This window comes from Triturus cristatus, chromosome 1_1 (genome assembly GCF_964204655.1).
Source record: "Triturus cristatus chromosome 1_1, aTriCri1.1, whole genome shotgun sequence".
Lineage (NCBI taxonomy): Eukaryota > Metazoa > Chordata > Amphibia > Caudata > Salamandridae > Triturus > Triturus cristatus.
Window position 1 is genome coordinate 804,304,163 of NC_140579.1, and position 17,599 is coordinate 804,321,761.

Sequence of the window (17,599 nt, forward strand, 5' to 3'; positions counted from 1 at the left end):
TTTTGTGATGCTGAGGCTTTGGTTAGAGTTAAACAGCAAAGTAGGATTTTAACATGTCTCTCCCTCTAGAAGGGAGGAATAATATCCTCATCACCAGAAATGGTATGGGGGTATTATTCCCGAGTGTTAGACACCTTACACGACATGTTTTGATAAAGCCAAACCATAGTTACCATAACCGTTTAAGATTATAAGGCACTTTAAGAGTATATGGTAGGCTATATCATAGAACAGCTATAAGGACATGGTTCCGAAAGCTGCAGACAGGCTCAGCTCATGCTAGAGCACCATCTCACATGTTACCAAGCACTCTGCCTCCAGGATTGTTAAGGCCTGCCATAGGAGTGACTGATAGGTACACATGTGTCTATATGTAAGTTAGGTATAGGAATACTACACCTAAGCAAGGGGTGATTACACGACCTTGCCCCAGCTGAGTGATCAGCCAGTTGTGTCAAAATGGAAGGCCAGGCCAGGGGTGGCATAATACATGCTGCAGCCCCTGGGAGGCCTAGGGTACACCTATGCCCTGGGTACCTAGGGTACACTGTACAGGGTCCAATAAGGTGATCCTTACCAATTGGTTATGTACCTAGGGTACATGGAGTCCATTTTAAAGAGAGAGCAGACAGCCTGAGACCCTGAATGGCAGGATCTCATGCCAACTAAGTCGAAAAACCAGCTAGACACTAGGCAAAAAGTTGGGGGTAACCATAGTCAGATATCCACCTTCCTACAGTCCCACAATGTGAAGATGTCTGTGTCTGGCAGATCGTTATGTTGGATGTAGTCCTGAAGAACAAGTTACTTACCTTCAGTAACGCTTTTTCTGGTGGATACAGTATCTGCCTGTGAATTCCTCACCTTGTGAATATCCCCTGCGCCAGCAACATTCGGAAACTTTTGTAGCAGTCCACTCCGATGAGGTCGAAGACGACGTCACAGAGACACGGCTCCGCTGACATCACCGGCTCCATAAGAAGACCTGGTCAGCGTGATGACGTCAGTTCCGTCCTTTTTTCCGTGCCTTCGAGGCACACGGACGGACTGACAGCAATATATACACAGTATATAATATATAAAGCAACACACACAGTGTGGAGAATAAGTAGAAAGGCAAAAGAAACAACACAATGCCTTTGACAGTAATAAATATAACTTGAAACACCATCATATACTAAAGGTATACAAGGGTGGACAACGGGGAGGCGGGTGGGTCAGTGAGGAATCCACAGGCAGATACTGTATCCACCAGAAAAAGCGTTACCGAAGGTAAGTAACTTGTTCTTCTGATGGATACATCTGCCAGTGGATTCCTCACCTTGTGAATAGATTCCCACAGCAGTCCCACTCCCAGAGGAGGGTGTCCACCCTTCTATACCAGAAAGTCCTGAAGAACGGATCGAGCAAAGTGTCCGTCCCTCCTCACCTCGGTGTCCAAGCAATAATGTTTTGCAAACGTGTGGAGGTAGGCCCAAGTTGCCGCCCTAAAAATGTCCTCCACAGCAACGCCCCTAGACAAAGCAGAAGTGGAAGACTTTGCTCTAGTAGAATGAGCCCTTAAACCTTCTGGAGGTTCCTTACCAGCCAGGGAGTAGCATATTGTAGTGATCAAGTCCACTCAGTAGAGATGGTTTAAGGAGGTTTATTAGAAGATGGTACAAGATCACAGGAAGATTTGAACAGGACCAGATCAGGATCAGTTCAGGTCCAGAGGGAGACCCCACCAGGAGCAGCCAGGAGGCAGCTCAGCCCAGTCAACTGTCATTACTCACTGCAGATTCCCAACATTCTGACAGCATCATCACATTAACATTCCACTGGTGGTAGAATGGCATTGCATTAGCATTAGCAGGATATAACACATATCTTGATGCACAAGACAATCCATCTGGAAAGGGTGTGCTTGTGCACCGTTCGTCCTTTCCTGCAGCTAACAAAGCCCACGAAGAGCTGGTCATCAACTCTGAAGTCTTTAGTCCTGTCCAGGTAGAAGCTCATCGCCCTCTTAGGGTCCAAGCGGTGAAGTCTCTCCTCCTCCTTGGAAGGGTGAGGGGGAGGATAGAAGGTAGGAAGGGTAATGGACTGCCCCAGATGGAAGGGAGTAACCACCTTAGGCAGAAATGCAGCCCTGGTCCCGAGTACCACTTTTTCAGCATGAATGGTCAAGAACGGGGGTTTTGAACTTAGAGCTTGAAGCTCACTTACCCTCCTTGCCGAGGTGATTGCAATGAGAAAGACCGTCTTAAAAGACAACAGTCTCAAGGGACACTTGTGTAAGGGCTCGAAGGGAGAACCCATCAGATAAGTCAAGACAAGGTTTAAGTCCCATTGAGGCACAATTTAAGGGAGTAGGAGGAAACCTGTTTGTGAGGCCCTTGAGAAAACGAAGAACAATAGATGATTTGAATAAAGACGGCTGATACGGCAAGCAAAGGAAAGCCGACAAAGCTGATAAATATCCTTTTACAGTAGCCACAGCAAAGCCTTGCTGAGCAAGAGAAAGGGCAAACTGCAGGATGTCAGCTAAACGAGCCTTCAAAGGATCAATTGATTTCTCTCCACACCAGAGAACAAATTTAGACCACCTATAGGAATAGATAGATTTGGTGGAATGACGTCTGGCAGACAAAATGACATCTACCACATCAGGTGGGAGAGAAAAAGAATTCAGGTTGCCCCGTTCAATCTCCAGGCATGAAGGTGTAAGCTCTGGAGGTGGGGGTGTAGAACCTGCCCCTCCGATTGCGAGAGGATGTCTGCCCTGAGAGGGAGACGGAGCGGAGGGCACGAGGAGAGGTGGAGAAGATCTGAATACCACACCCTTCTTGACCAATCCGGAGCGATCAATATAACTTGGGCCCGGTCTTGGCGAACCTTCCTCAGAACCCGAGGAATCAAGGGTATGGGAGGAAACGCGTAAAGGAGTCGTGAGCCCCAACTCAACTGAAACGCGTCCCCCAACGCTCCCTGCATCGGATACTGGAGACTGCAAAATGACGGGCAGTGAGCATTCTCGAGAGTGCCGAACAGGTCCACCCGAGGAGTCCCCCACATCCGAAAGACGTGACGAACCACCTCCGGATGGAGCCTCCACTCGTGGTCGGTGGAGTATTGCCGACAGACTGTCTGCACGTACGTTCAGAACCCCGGCCAGATGATTTGCCATCGGACAAATCTGATGGACCTGAACCCAGGACCATAGACGCAGGGCCTCTCTGCAGAGACAAAGAGACCCCACTCCCCCCTGCTTGTTGACATACCACATCGCGGTAGTGTTGTCAGTCAGGACTTGAACAGACTAACCGCGAAGTGAAGGGAGGAAGGCCTTGAGTGCTAAACGAATCGCCCGCAATTCTAGAAGGTTGATGTGAAGCAACCTTTCCTCTGGAGACCAAAGACCATTGATCTCCAGATCCCCCAGATGCGCGCCCCACCCTAAAGTGGACGCGTCCGTTATCACTGTGGCCACTGATGCAGGTAGATGGAAGGGTTTTCCTTGGGACAGATTGTCCTCCACGCTCCACCAAGACAGATCCGCTGCAGCTTCTCTGGAGATCCTCACAGACTCCCTGAGATCTCCTCTGTGCTGATACCACTGCCTGCGGAGGCACCACTGGAGGGCCCTCATGTGCCAGCGTGCATGGTTGACCAACAGAATGCAGGAAGCAAACAGACCGAGCAGGCGAAGGACCTTCAGGACTGGAATGACCGCTTCATTGCAAAATAAAGGAATCATTTCCTGTATGTCGAGAATCCTTTGAGGTGGAGGGAATGCTCAACACACAGTAGTGTCCAGTACCGCACCTATGAACAGGTTGCGCTGAGAGGGCATCGGGTGAGATTTGGGCACGTTTATCGAAAAACCCAATTTATACAACAGCTGAGTTGTATCCTGCAGATGATGTAGCACCTTCTCTGGCGACTCCGCTTTGATCAGCCAGTCATCCAGATAGGGGAAAATGGAAATCCCCGACCTTCTGAGATGGGCTGCCACCACTGCCATCACCTTTGTGAAGACTCAGGGTGCAGTAGTAAGACCAAAGGAAGGACCGCAAACTGATAATGTAACGACCCTACCGTAAACCGGAGATACTTCCTGTGCGACTTCAGGATGGGGATGTGGAAATACGCATCCTGCAAGTCGATCGACACCATCCAGTCCTCCCGATTCAGCGCTTGAAGAACCTGCGCAATGGTGAGAATCTTAAACTTCTCTTGCTTCACATAAAGATTCAAGATCCTGAGGTCCAATGTCAGACGCAATCTGCCGTCCTTTTTCGGAATCAGGAAATACCGGGAGTAGCATCCCTGACCCCTCTCCTGCTCTGGAACCACCTCTATCGCACCTTTCTGTAGTAACTTCAGGACTTCCTCCTGTAGGAGAAGACGGTGGTTCTCCGTGCAAACCCCTTGACAAGGAGGGTAATTTGGAGGGAATTCCCAAAAGGGAAGGGCGTACCCATTTTCTACAAGATCTAGAACCCAAAGATCTGTAGTTACAGATTCCCAATCTTGTAGAAAATGGGTAAGCCGGCCCCCCACAGGACCAACATGATCCATAATGGCGGATCTAGGGCTGTTTTGCGGTGGTGGGAGGGGCGGAAGAGGAGGAGAGCTGACGGCCACGTGTGCAACCCCTGATTCTACCTCTGTAGCCTCTAGACGAAGAGCCTTGCTGCTGCTGGGTCTGCCTGTAGGAACGAAAGGATGCCCTTCCGAACCCTCTGTACCTTTTAAAAGACCCCCCTTGACTGGGACTGAAGGCCCAGAGACTTAGCCGTTGCCTTGCTCTCCTTAAAACGTTCAAGAGCAGCATCTGCCTTTTTGCCAAACAAACCAGATCCATCAAATGGCAAGTCCAACAGAGTCGATTGTACATCCTGGGAAAACTCCGAAGACTTCAGCCACGCACTCCTCCAGGTGGCAACAGAAGATCCCATGACTCTTGCCACTGAATCCGCCGTGTCCAGCCCACTTTGGATCACCTGGCGTGCTGCTGCCTGGGCATCAGTCAAGATTTCATTAAAACCAACCCTATCCTGCTCAGATAGTTTTGGCGCCAGTTTCTTAGCAGAATCCATGAGCGCATGTACATAGCGTCCCAAAAGGCAATTGGCATTCGTTGACTTTAGAGCCATGCTGGCCGATGAAAAGACCTTTTTGGCCGACTGGTCCAGCCTTTTAGCCTCTCTGTCCCCCGGAACTTGAGGAAAAGCACCCTTGGATTTCCCTGAACAAGCCGCCTGAATCACCAGGCTCTCAGGCGATGGATGCCATGTTAAGAACTCAGGGTCCCCTGGAGCTGCCCTATACCTCCTAGCAACCGTCTTAGAGACTGCAGGAGCAGAAAAAGGCTTACGCCACATCTCCAACACAGGGTCAATAATGGCCTCATTAAAAGGCAACAACGGTTCCGAAACTGCAGTAGGAGAATGTAACACTTCAGTTAAAATGTTTGATTTGAACTCCGTAGTTGGCAACTGGAGATCAAGCAGTTCCGCAGCCTTCCTGATGACTGCATGATATGGAGCCACATCCTTGGAGGGTTCATTGGACGGTGGAGTAATCTCCCACTCAGGAGACAAATCCAGCCCACTAGCTTCCTTAAGCTCCTCAAACACCTCATCAGACCACCAGCTCTCCTTCTTCTGCTTCCTCCAGAAGGTACCTCCGTTCATCAAGCACTCTGAGCCTCCCTTCTGGACCGAATCCGTACAAGTGGCGTCGGCGGCGCCGTGTTCGAATCAGACGGCGCCGAACGTGGATCCGCAGGAGCAGCCGGCGTCGAACAAGGTCAAGCCGGCGCCGGTGAAGATGGAAGCGGCATCGACGTCCTCGGCGCCGGTAGATGCCAAGACGGCGTCGCTGGAAAAAACGGTATGAAAGGGGCCTGCGGATTAAATGCCATTTGACCCATCGGACCCGCAGGTGCACCAGTGGTGTACATGGCTCTAGCGAATACCCCGTACATAGCATTTAAATAATGCGAGGGGTCCTGACCTGGTCCAGGGAACGCAGGGTACTGGTCAGGCATCACCAGACTCGGGCCAACCGGCGCTGACGGTGGAATAAGCGGTGTCGCAGGCTCACCCGGGACTTGAAGATCCTCAACCGGGGCCGGAGACGAGCCGGAGATAAATCCGGAGCCGGAGAAGGAACCGGCGTCGGAGATGAAGCCGGAGAAGAAGCGGGACCCGGCGAAGCCACTGGAGAAGAAGGACCAGGAGGCGAATCCAGCACGGGTGAAGGAGACACCGAGTTCTTTCGGCGTCGAGTTGGTGACTTCGACGCCGAACTCTTGTCCGAGTGGTGTCGAGAAGAGTGCCTCCTCTTCTTCTTGTGCTTCTTGGCTCGTGAAGCATGCCCCGAAGTAGACTTCGACGCCGACCTCGATCGTGACCTCGACTTCCTTCTTCTCCTTTTTCATCCTTGCGATGAAGAGCTTCGCCTCCCTTTCTTTGAGAGCCTTCGAGCTCATCTTGCGACAGCAAGAACAACCATCCACATCGTGGTCAGATGACAAGCACCACACACAGTCGTCATGTGGATCCGTGATCGATATGTGTTTGACGCACTCACGACAAGGCTTGAAGCCCGACTTCCTTGTCGACATCTTTCTTGAAAGAGAAACAGAGAAAACCCAGAGAAACACAAAGTAACAATGAAGCTACCAACAGCGATTCCCGAAATCCGTTGGCGTCGACGGCGTGGAAAAAAGGGAACTGACGTCATCATGCCGACGAGGTCTTCTTATGGAGCTGGTGACGTCAGCGGAGTCGCGAGCGCAGCCATGTCTCTGTGACGTCGTCTTCGACCTCATCGGCGTGGACTGCTACAAAAGTTTCCGAATGTTGCTGGCGCAGGGGATATTCACAAGGTGAGAAATCCACTGGCAGATGTATCCATCAGAATTGCTTTTTCAATCGCTTCTTTGTCTACTGGGTTCGAGAGTACCTCATCATTAAACCGCCATCTTTTCGGAAGGATTATGGAATGGGGACCTGCTAGTTTGGTGTTAATGCAGGAATGGTCTGATACTAGTTTAGGGGCTATATCCGTTTGGTCTATGAGGTGTGTATATGCACCAGAGATTAAAATTTAGTCAATCCTAGAGTAGGAATTGTACGGGGCTGAGTAGAATGTATAGTCCTTTGTGTCAGGGTGTTGAAGGCGCCATGAATCCTTCAGATTGAACTTTGACCAAAGTTTATGGAGTACTTCGTGTGGACTGGTACCTACATTTTGACTGACGGTCAGTAAGGGGGTCTAAAGGTAGGTTAAAGTCACCGCCTACTATGATGAGGTCCTCTTGGGGAAAGCTCCTTATTGTAGATGACATCTTTTCCCAGAAGTGGGGCTCATCGGAGTTAGGGCCTTATACGTTGAGGACATGTATTGAAACATCTCCTTTTTTCAAGTCTGTGACTAACATCCTCCCTTCATTATGATGTGTGTGTGTGAGACAGTGGTGATGTTGGATTTTCTGGCTATAAGGATAATGACACCTCTTTTCTTGTGGTCTGCGGGCGAGCAGGAGATATGGGATATCCATCTGTGTTTAATAAAACCAGCATCTTCCTCTGATAGTTTCGTTTCCTGAAGGAGTATCATGTCACCTTTGGTTTTTGCCAAGTAATCAAATATGTTCCCACTCTTAACAGGATGGTTAAGTCCCTTCACATTCAGGGAGACAATATTTAGGTCTTCTGCAATAACTTTAGCTTGAGACATCAGGCCACTAGCATTCGTTAAATTAAACAATCAGTCTGAGTAGTCTATTGAGTGGATGTATTGCATCGCCCTCGGAGTCTGCATATTGGTATTTTAGGATACTGTTGAGGGTCAACTGGTAAGGCTGTCTTAATTTATTGTTCATAAGGACCCGTCTTTAATGACGTATCGGGAGTAGAGCATACCTGTCAAAGCAACAATCTAAAAAATATTTAAAACTAACATACAACAAGGAGAAAACAACCACAAATATTTTAACCCTCTGTCCCTCCCCCCTACCCCCGAAAAAATCGGATACAGGAGCTGCGACGGCAGGTCCGTCTACCGGCAACTAGGAGGGTATTGAGCTGGATCTAGTTTCATCTGCGATAATTCAGATTGAAAAGGCATCAAGACAGTATCAGTATAGTAATGGAGCATTTGACTAAGTTTAAACACCCTAAGTAGTAAAACCGCCAATGGTAAGGAATATGCTACTTACCAGTATGCATCTGTTCTTGGCATGTAGAGCTGCAGATCTACACACTGTGCATAGATCACCATCTGGTGTTGGGCCCGGATGTTGCAGTTGTTTTTCTCTTGGAAAGTCTTTGGAAGTCACGAGGTATGTGACTCCTCCTTTGGATCATATTGCGCATGGGCTTCGGCTCTATACTCAGATTGTTTTTCGCCAGCGGGGAAATGATGGAGCTTTGCAAGAAACAGGAAAGATGCCCATGTGTGCTGTATCTAAATAAGAAAAAACTGGAACAGATAAAGGTAGCCGGGGAGGCAGGTGGGCGTGTGTAGATCTGCAGCTCGACATGCACAGAACAGATGCATACTGGTAAGTAGCATATTCCGTTCGAGGCATATGAGCTGCAGATTACACACTGTGCATAGATTACATAGCAGTACTCGCTCCTAGCGGCGACCACCAGTATCTGTTGCAGTGGTTTGAAACGATGTTTTGAGGACAGCCTGGCCCACACTAGCTTGTTGCTTAGTTTGCACATCTACACAATAGTGTTTAGTGAAAGTGTGCGGTGTAGACTATGTAGCTGCTTTGCAGATATAATCTAAGGGGATGTTCCCTAAAAATGCCATGGAAGCCTCCATCTTACGTGTAGAGTGGGCTTTAGGGGAACAGATAGCGTTCGTTTTGCTTTGTGGTAGCAAATCTATATGCATTTAACAATCCACCTAGCTATCCCAGATTTGGAGATGGGGTTGCCTTTGTGTGGTGGTGAGAAAGACACGAATAGTTGTTTGGTCTTACGAAAAGGTTGTGTTCTCTGGATGTAGTAGAGTAAAGCTCTTTTGACATCTAGGGTGTGTAGAGCTCTTTCTGCAATGGTTTGTGGCTGCGAGAAGAATACGGGCAGTTCCACAGATTGAGGTGAAAGGGAGAAATTACTTTAGGAAGGCATTTTGGATTAGTGCGCAGAACAACCTTATTATGATGCATTTGCAGAAAGGGTTCTTGAATGGTGAGTGCTTGTATCTCACTGACCCTTCTGAGCGAAGTAATGGCTACAAGGAAAGCAGTTTTCCATCTTAAAAATTGAAGCTCACATTTATGTAGAGGTTCAAATGGAGGCCCCATTAGTCTTGTGAGAATGATGTTTAGGTTCCACACAGGTGAGGGTGGCACTCTGGGGGGAATTATTCTCTTAAGGCCTTCCATGAAGGCTTTAATGGCATGTACTCTGAAGAGTGATAGATGCTGTCTATTTTGTAGATACGCTGCTATGGCAGCAAGGTGTAGTCTAATAGACGTGTAGGCTAGGTTGCATCTTTGTAGGTGTAGTAAGTAGCCTATGATGTGTTGGATAGACACATCTAAGGGATTGACTTTATTGTTGTGACAATAGATCACAAAACGTTTCCACTTGGCTGCGTAGCAAGCTCTAGTGGTAGGTCTTCTAGCTTCTCTAATGACGTTCATACAGTCAGTGGGAAGATTAAGGTAACCAAATTCTAGGATTTCAGGAGCCGGATCGCAAGGTTGAGCTGAGCTGGGTCCGGGTGTCTGATCTTCCATGGTTCTGGGTGAAGAGGCGTGGAGAGAGGTGTAACTTTTGGTGCGGAAATATTTCCAGCAATGTGGTGTACCACGGTTGTCTAGCCCAAGTCGGAGCAACTAGGATGAGGGTTAGGGAATGCTGCTGTAGTTTGCGCACCACTAATGGAATGAGTGGGAGAGGCGGAAAAGCGTACGCAAATCTGCTTGACCATGTGGATATCTGGTGGCAAAGCTTGGGCATTTGGCGTTTTCGTGGGTGGCGAAGAGGTCTATCTGTGGTTGCCCCCACATTTGAAAGTATGGTTGAAGAATATCAATTGTGTTTGACGGCTCAACCGATATGCAATGGTGTTTTGGACTCCTGGGACATGTTGGGCTAGGAGAAAAATGTTTTGAGGTATGGCCCACCTCCATATGCTCTGTGCTAGCTGAGAGAGCTGCAGAGAGTGTGTTCCACCCTGTTTTTGGATGTAGTACATGGCTGTCATGTTGTTTGTGCAGACTAAGACAGCCTTGCCTGAGACGTGTGTTTGAAAGGCTTTTAGGGCTAGGAATATGGCCAGGAACTCCAGATGGTTGATATGGAGTAACTTTTGTTGAGGTGTCCACCTGCCCTGCATGGTGTGATGTAGTAGGTGAGCTCCCCAGCCGGAGAGCGAAGCGTCCGCTGTTAGAACTATTTGAGGAACCGGCTCTAGGAATGGTTGTCCTTTGGAAAGGTTTTTGGTGGTCCACCACTGCAGAGAGCGATGGGCACGACCGTCTACCAACACCAGATCTGATAATTGACCTTGAAGCCTGGTTCAATTGGCGTGCTAAGCACTCTTGGAGAGGACGCATTTGGAGTCTTGCATGAGGTACTATGAAAATGCAAGAGGCCATCATCCCGATAAGTTGCATATACACTCGGGCTGGAAGAGTGTGTTGTGGTTGAAATTTGGCGCGAAAAGCCTGTATGCTTGCTATCCTGGCGGGACTGGGGAAAGCTAACGCTCTTGAGGTGTCTATGGTGGCACCGAGGTATTGTTGTACGTGGGACGGATGCAGATGGGACTTGGTGTAGTTTACTGTGAAGCCCAGGTCGTGAATTAGTTGGATAGTGGCGTGATTGTGTTGTACACACTGGTTGTATGAGCTGGCTTTTATGAGCCAGTCGTCTAGGTATGGGAAGACGTGGATGTGTTGTCTTCTCAGGTGTGCTGCCACTACCGCTAGGCACTTGGTAAACACTCGGGGTGCTGTGGTGACTCCGAATGGGGAGTACTTTGAATTGGTAGTGCTGACCGTCCACTACGAATCTGAGAAAATTCCTGTGAGCGTTGTGAACGGGAATGTGGAAATAGGCGTCCTTGAGGTCTATGGTGGCAAGGAAGTCGTTCTGGGAGAGCAGAGAAAGTACTTGCTAGAGTGTGACCATGTGAAAGTGGTCTGAGTGTATGTATTGGTTTAGGGGTTTGAGGTCCAGAATGGGTCTTAGAGAGCCGTCCGATTTTGGTATGAGAAAACACAGGGAGTAAACTCCTTTGTTGGTGTGTAGGAACTGGTTCTATTGCACTTTCTTGTAGGAGGGCGATTACCTCCTGCTTTAAAAGTGACAAATGTTCCTGTGACATTGGGCGCTGTTTGGGTGGAATGGTTGGGGGGGGGTAGATGTTAGTTCTAGACAGTAGCCTGATTGAATTATCTGTTGCACCCATCAGTCTGAGGTGATGGTAGCCCAGACAGGAAGGAAATAGTCTGCCCCCAACAGGAGTAGAATAGTCTGGGGGGAGTGGAGGGAAGTCACTGGGTGGGGATGGAGGCAGAGCGGGAAGTGTTCGTTTTGCCTCTGCCTTTGTTGTTGTTACCCCTGTAACTGCCTCTTTGGTAACCCCTAGTGAAGGTGGATTGGGTAGGGGCCTTGTAGGAAGTGGAGGCGCTGTCGGAGGAGTAGCCTCTGGTGGTGCTTCTAAAGGAGGAACGGCGAAAGGAGCGCCTGGGAGTTTGCGACTGCAAGGCTCCCATAGATTTTGCCGTGTCTGTGTCCTTTTTCATTTTTTTCGAGGGCTAAGTCGACATTAGGGCCAAACAGGTGTTTCTCATCAAAGGGGTGGTTGAGGATGGAACTCTGAACCTCAGGTTTGAACCCTGAAAAGCGTAGCCAGGCATGCCTACGTAGAAGGACGCTAGTATTTATTGCCCTGGAGGCGGTGTCAGCTGCATCGAGGGCGCAACGGATGGAGGAATTAGTGATAGTTTTACCCTCCTGAATTAGTTCGTTGGCCCTATGTTTATATTTGTCAGGGAGATGTTGCATTATTGACTCCAGCTCATCATAATGTGCCCGGTCATATCTGGCTAGGAGTGCTTGGGTGTTAGCAATGCGCCATATGTTGGCCGCTTGGGACGCTGTCCGCTTGCCAGAGGCGTCCAGGAGTTTAGACTCCTTATCTGGAGGTGGAGCCTCACCTGATGCCTGGGAATTGGCACGTTTTCTCGCATTGGAGACTACCAGGGAGTTTAGTGGTGCGGGGCCTCTAATGTAGGTTGTATCTGTTTGGGCGGCCTTATATTTATTCTCAATGCGAGGGTTGATGACCCTGGCCCTAACCGGGTCTTTAAAGACCTCTGGTGCGTGCTTAATAACCCCCTTAAGCATGGGCAGAATTGAGGTGGCCCTCTCTGCAGTGTCAAATGTATCTAAGAGGAAATCGTCCTCGACGGGGTATGTGTGGAGATCAACCCCATGGTAGCGGGCAGCCCTAAGGAGTAGCTGGTTAAAGCCCATTGTGTCCTCTAGGGTAGGGGGTGGAGAGTCTGGAAGGGTAAAGATCGTCCTGCGGGACGTTAGGGACCTCTGGGATGTTGTAGTCATCCCATGGGTCTGGGGAGCCTGTAGGAGTAGGGTCCCCTGTTGGTTGGATGTCCGCCCCGTCCCCTGTGTCGTAGATAATGTCCTCATCATCATCATCCTCATCTGGAGATGGTGTGAGAGAATGATGGGGTGGGGGAGACGGAGGAGGAGGTGAAGAAATCCTCAAAGGGGAGGTGGCAAAGTCTCTCCTTTTTGGTGGCGGAGCTGGTGCAGGCTTGTCCAGTGATCTTTTTCTGGTGCTAAGCGTCAAATGCCCAGTCTTTGGATCCTTTACGAGGGTTTTTTGGTAAGGATCGGGTCGAAACAGTTCCTCTGTAAGAGGCAAATCCTTCGGTGCCGATGGTGTCGGAGCCTTGGGTTTTTTGGGCGTCGATTCGGCACTGGTTCTCAGTTTGGAACAGTGAGGTTTAGAAGTGTCTTTTGACTTCCTCGGTTCCGAGGTGGGTTTCGGTTTTCAGTTTGGGAGTCGAGGCTTTTCGGCTTCTTGCTCGGCTCCGATGAGGTTATTGGTGCAGAGGAGCCGGTGCCAGTCTTCGGAGTAGAGTGCTTCGGTGTCGAGCTGGGCGCGGACGAGGAAAGGGGCGTTTTCTTTTTCGTTGCCATTGTCGATGAGTTTTTCGGCACCGAGGGTAGGCTGGCTCAAGCCCGAGCTGCCTGAAGGCTTGATGGGCTTCTTAACCGGGCCGGAAGCGAGGTATGGGAAGCAGTCTCTCGGTGTATACCTAGGCCCGAAGGCGTGACCGAAGCCTTTTTAATGGCATGGAGGGGGGTTTGGGGTCGGGGTCGACGTTTGTACTCATGCCCCTCTGTGCCGGAGTGATGTCCTCGATGTCGGAGTCGTCCGCTTCGGAGGCGCTGACGAGGCCTTCTTCGTGTGCTGCTGTTCAGGAACATCGACGCCTTCTTTGAAGATGTCGTCGGGGATTGAAGTCGACGAGTGAGCCATAGTTCTCCTTGCACGTCGGTCCCGGATTGTCTTCTTTGATCGGAAGGAGGCGCAAGCTGGACAGTCCCTTGCCTCGTGTTCTGGAGAGAGGCAGAGGTTGCACACCTCATGTAGATCGGTGTGGGGAAACTTCGACCCACATCGAGGACACTTTTTAAATGGCGTCCTTTCCATGAGCCAGGACAGGAGCCTAGGTAGGCCCGAAGGCCTTCGTCGACGACCGGAAACGAAGACTTCGATTGTTAAGTCGCGTCGAGTGTGGAGAACACGATTGAGACAATACCGTCGAAGGGGGAAGGATTGCACGCCGATCTGGAAAACTGGAACGGTTCCGAACTGGAGCGCGAAGAACACATGAAGGATGGAGCCGAAGCCCATGCTCAATATCATCCAAAGGAGGAGTCACATACCTCGTGACTTCCAAAGACTTTCCAAGAGAAAAACAACTGCAACATCCGGGCCAAAAAAAGAAGGCAATCTTTGCACAGTGTGTAATCTGCAATTCATATGCCTCGAACATATAGTTAGTTATATATCATGCTAACTTGTTAACCAGCAGAACACGAGTGATATAGCGAGTGATGTATTGAAAATGGACTACGCTACTGTCCCCTAATTCCAAGTGACTTAATCTAGAAAAATTGTGCTGTAACATCTAACTTTACATAGAACCTTGTATAAAACCTATTGTTATAACTCTGCAACAAAGATTATCAGTTTGCTACATCTGGTCATTACAGCCAAGGATTGTACAAGTACAAAAACATTAAAGGAATGAAACTGTCACATTCACTCAAAGGATATCAAGGCTTCCATTTGTAAAAGTGATTCATTAGGTTGTTGGGGTTAGTGAAGAAGTACGGTTTGCCGTTTTCAAAGATCTTGAATTTGGATGGGCCTGCGAATGAGAATTGAATGTTTTTATCTCCGTTTGTCTCGCAGCATAAGGAATCCCTTTCTTGTGTCTACGGTCTCCTTGGAGCAGTCTTGTGTAAAGTTCATTTGATGGCCTTCACAAGATACTTGGTGGTTTTTCCTGGCGAAGGTTAGGATAGCTTCCGTATGTTGGTAGCGTAACGGTTTACATATTATAGGGCGAGTTCCTTTTCTGTTTGAGGAATTGAATGTTGGAATCCTATGCGCCCTGTCCATTTCTAAGCCATGTTGAAATTTTATTCCAGTGACCATGGGTATCCAGGATTCCAAAAAAGCCAAACATGATCCCGCTGCATCCTCTGAGCCCTCCGGAATACCGAAGATACGCATGTTCCCCCTTCTGTTTCGGTCTTCCAACTCAGCTGCGTGTCTTTTAAGGTCACTTGTGGCTTCTCTGAGGTGTTTTATGTCGTTGCTTGTTTGGGTTGACACATCAACGTCGCTTATTCTTTGCTCTGCGTCGGTAATTTTGGAGTTCATTATATTCATGTCCGCCCGGATGGCGGGGAGTTCTAGCTGCATAGAGTCAGTATTTTGTTTCGTCGATTTCGCAAGGTCGTGTACTTTGGCTAATTTCCTTAGAATCATGTCCATTGTGCTATTTAGATCTGGTTTGGCTTTGATTGGAGAGTCTGAGATGATGGGTTCTGCTTTTGAATTTTTAAATGAAGCTCTGGATTCTTCGTCAGCCATCTTGACGTAGTCACTTGTCAGACTAATTTGAAGGGGTTGATATGCGCCGAGGTGTACGTTTTTGTCAGACCGGGGTCTGCGATCTGTATCCACTTGAAGATAGCGACAGTATTGAATTAGAGGTTGTCTCAGAGTTTAGTCTCTGTTTGTGGAAGTTGTTGTAGTATAGCTGGTATTATTGGCACTGCTGGCTGTGTTGGAGCTTGTCGTGAGTTGGCTCCCTCTGGTCTGGCTTGAGTTCTGTTATGCCTCCCAACCTCAAGGGGATATCCCACGATTACGAGGAGGCTGCCTGCAGACAGGGATTGTTGGCGAGTTTCCACAGTAGCTCAATTTAATCAGTGGTGCGTTCGTAGTGGCCTGGTGCACTCTTCCTCTCTCCAGTGCCGCCAGTGGTGCAGGTGCGAAGGCACGCGGTGGCTCTGAAGAATGTGATGCGGTGCGCAAGAGTTTTGGCGAGTGTAGATCCAGTGACCCGTGTACAGACCCCCAGGAACTGGCTGTTGCGTGCCCTTATTTACCGTACCTTTGCAATTGGCACTCGGAGGGTCTCAGCGGAGGCAGTGCAGAGGTTGCGTAAGGTAGTGTGAGAGACCTCAGCGGTTCAGATGCCCCCAGTGGTTTGGCTGTGGCGCACTATTTTAGTGCCTGTTGTGCCTGTTTCCCTTATTCATTGTTCATTAGTCAGCCCTCAGCAGACACGGTCAGTGGACGGTCAATGGACCACATAAGAACCACAGGGGGCAGTTCCGGCGTGTGGCTGTATGGGATTCAGACCTCAGAATGCCATTGCAGAGACAACAGGCAGCATGATTTATAGAGTGGGTTGGTGCGCGCTACTTTCCCTCAGACACTTGATCACCGCCATTTTAGATCAGGCTTCATTAAGTGAGCCTACGATATCATCACTAGCGTCGGGAGATACTGGGTACCAGTGAATGCTAGAAGACGAATATTTGTGCCCAGATATGCGCAGGGCAATACTGGAATCGCTTGCCTTAGCAGCACTGTGGGGGTGAGAAAGCGTTGATCGCGGCCATCAGGGAAGCCATAGCAGGGTCAGGCAGAACGTACTGCAGCCGGTTAGCGTGGATCGCCCCACTTCAATAGGGGTTGCAATGCTAGTAATCGGCACCCACCTTCATGTCTCAGGGAGTTCTACCGGGCGAGGTAGTGTGTAGCCTCTGTTTACAGTCACTTTGTGTCTCTCACGGACGTCCCGGTAGTCTCTGTCATTGTCGCCATTTTGTGGAGCTCGAGTCGGGTGGGACACGCTCGCAACACCTCGGGTTTTGCTGATCAACGAGCGTTTGGTGCGAGGTCCTCTCATCACAACATGTGCCGCTTGTAGTTCGAGGCAGAAAACTGGCGTCCTTTTTAATATCCGCTCGCTCTTGTCCCAGAAAGGCGCCTAAATCGCTCCTCCAGATGCCAAGCAATGGAGTTAGGCAGCCATTACCGCTGCAGTCCAAGCCACGCCCCGTCGTCATGTCTATAATTAATCATAAATTGTGCAAGGGTGCTATTGACGCACAAAATGACCCATGAGCCACAAGTCAAGCAGACATAGAAAAAAACCAAATGAGCTCTTATATTTTGTAAACTTATTTTGCGGCCGCTATTTCAATGGCCAAGACTACCCGATAAACAATTAAGGAGACTCCAGATGGGTGAGCAAGCTGTGCAGGGAGCCAGTAGGCATGCATTGCAGTTGCTACAGCTACGGATACAGAGGTATGGATCTGAGCATGGGGCAGGCAACCTCCCACCCCTTTGGTGCCACTGAGATGGCAAGAAATTACCTGCCCAGCAATGCCAACTCTGCAGCCGCGGTGGAGTCCAGGTACACTCTTCTCTGGCTCTACCTGCCCAGCAGTGCTGTTGCTCCTGTGGCAACCTCTCCCACCCATGCCTCTGAGAGCCACCCGGGACGGAGGGTGGTGAGCAGAACCCACCTGCTGAACTCCACCGGTAGCTCGTGCCACTCCAGCAGCAGTCAACCCACATCAGGAGTAGCAGAGATGGGATGGGCGACTCTTCTAGAAAGGAGGAGGACACGCGGCTGGAGACAAGCAGGCAAGTTCACAGCAAGGTCAGAGCCCAGCCTCAGCAGAGACAATAATGCACCGAGCAAACAAACTACAGGGCTCTCATAACAAGCTACACCTTAGTGCTGAAAAGGAGCACAAACAAAAACCAAACATCTTCTAACATGAGCAGGAAATAAAAGAAGTAGTCCTCTTAGGAACATATAAACACCTACATCGTACGGAAATTGTAGTTGGCCAGTGCTCCCGAGCAAAAAACGGAAGTGATGTATTGGGAGTACCAACCAATGAGGACCCAGCAAAGAAGAGTGATGCAGGAGTGAATCAACCGCAAGCAGCAGGCGTGATTACACTCCGTATACTGATTACAGCAGGTCTTGCAG

At 49.4% G+C, this 17,599-nt stretch overlaps 1 protein-coding gene and 1 pseudogene across 4 annotated transcripts in view; one reads left to right on the top strand and one right to left on the bottom strand.

The window, feature by feature from the left end:
- MAPT (microtubule associated protein tau) overlaps positions 1 to 17,599 on the bottom strand; it is a 1,071,056-nt gene that overhangs the window by 609,880 nt on the left and 443,577 nt on the right. The window lies entirely within an intron of this gene.
- Positions 16,713 to 17,379, top strand: LOC146871106 (homeobox protein Hox-A5-like; annotated as a pseudogene).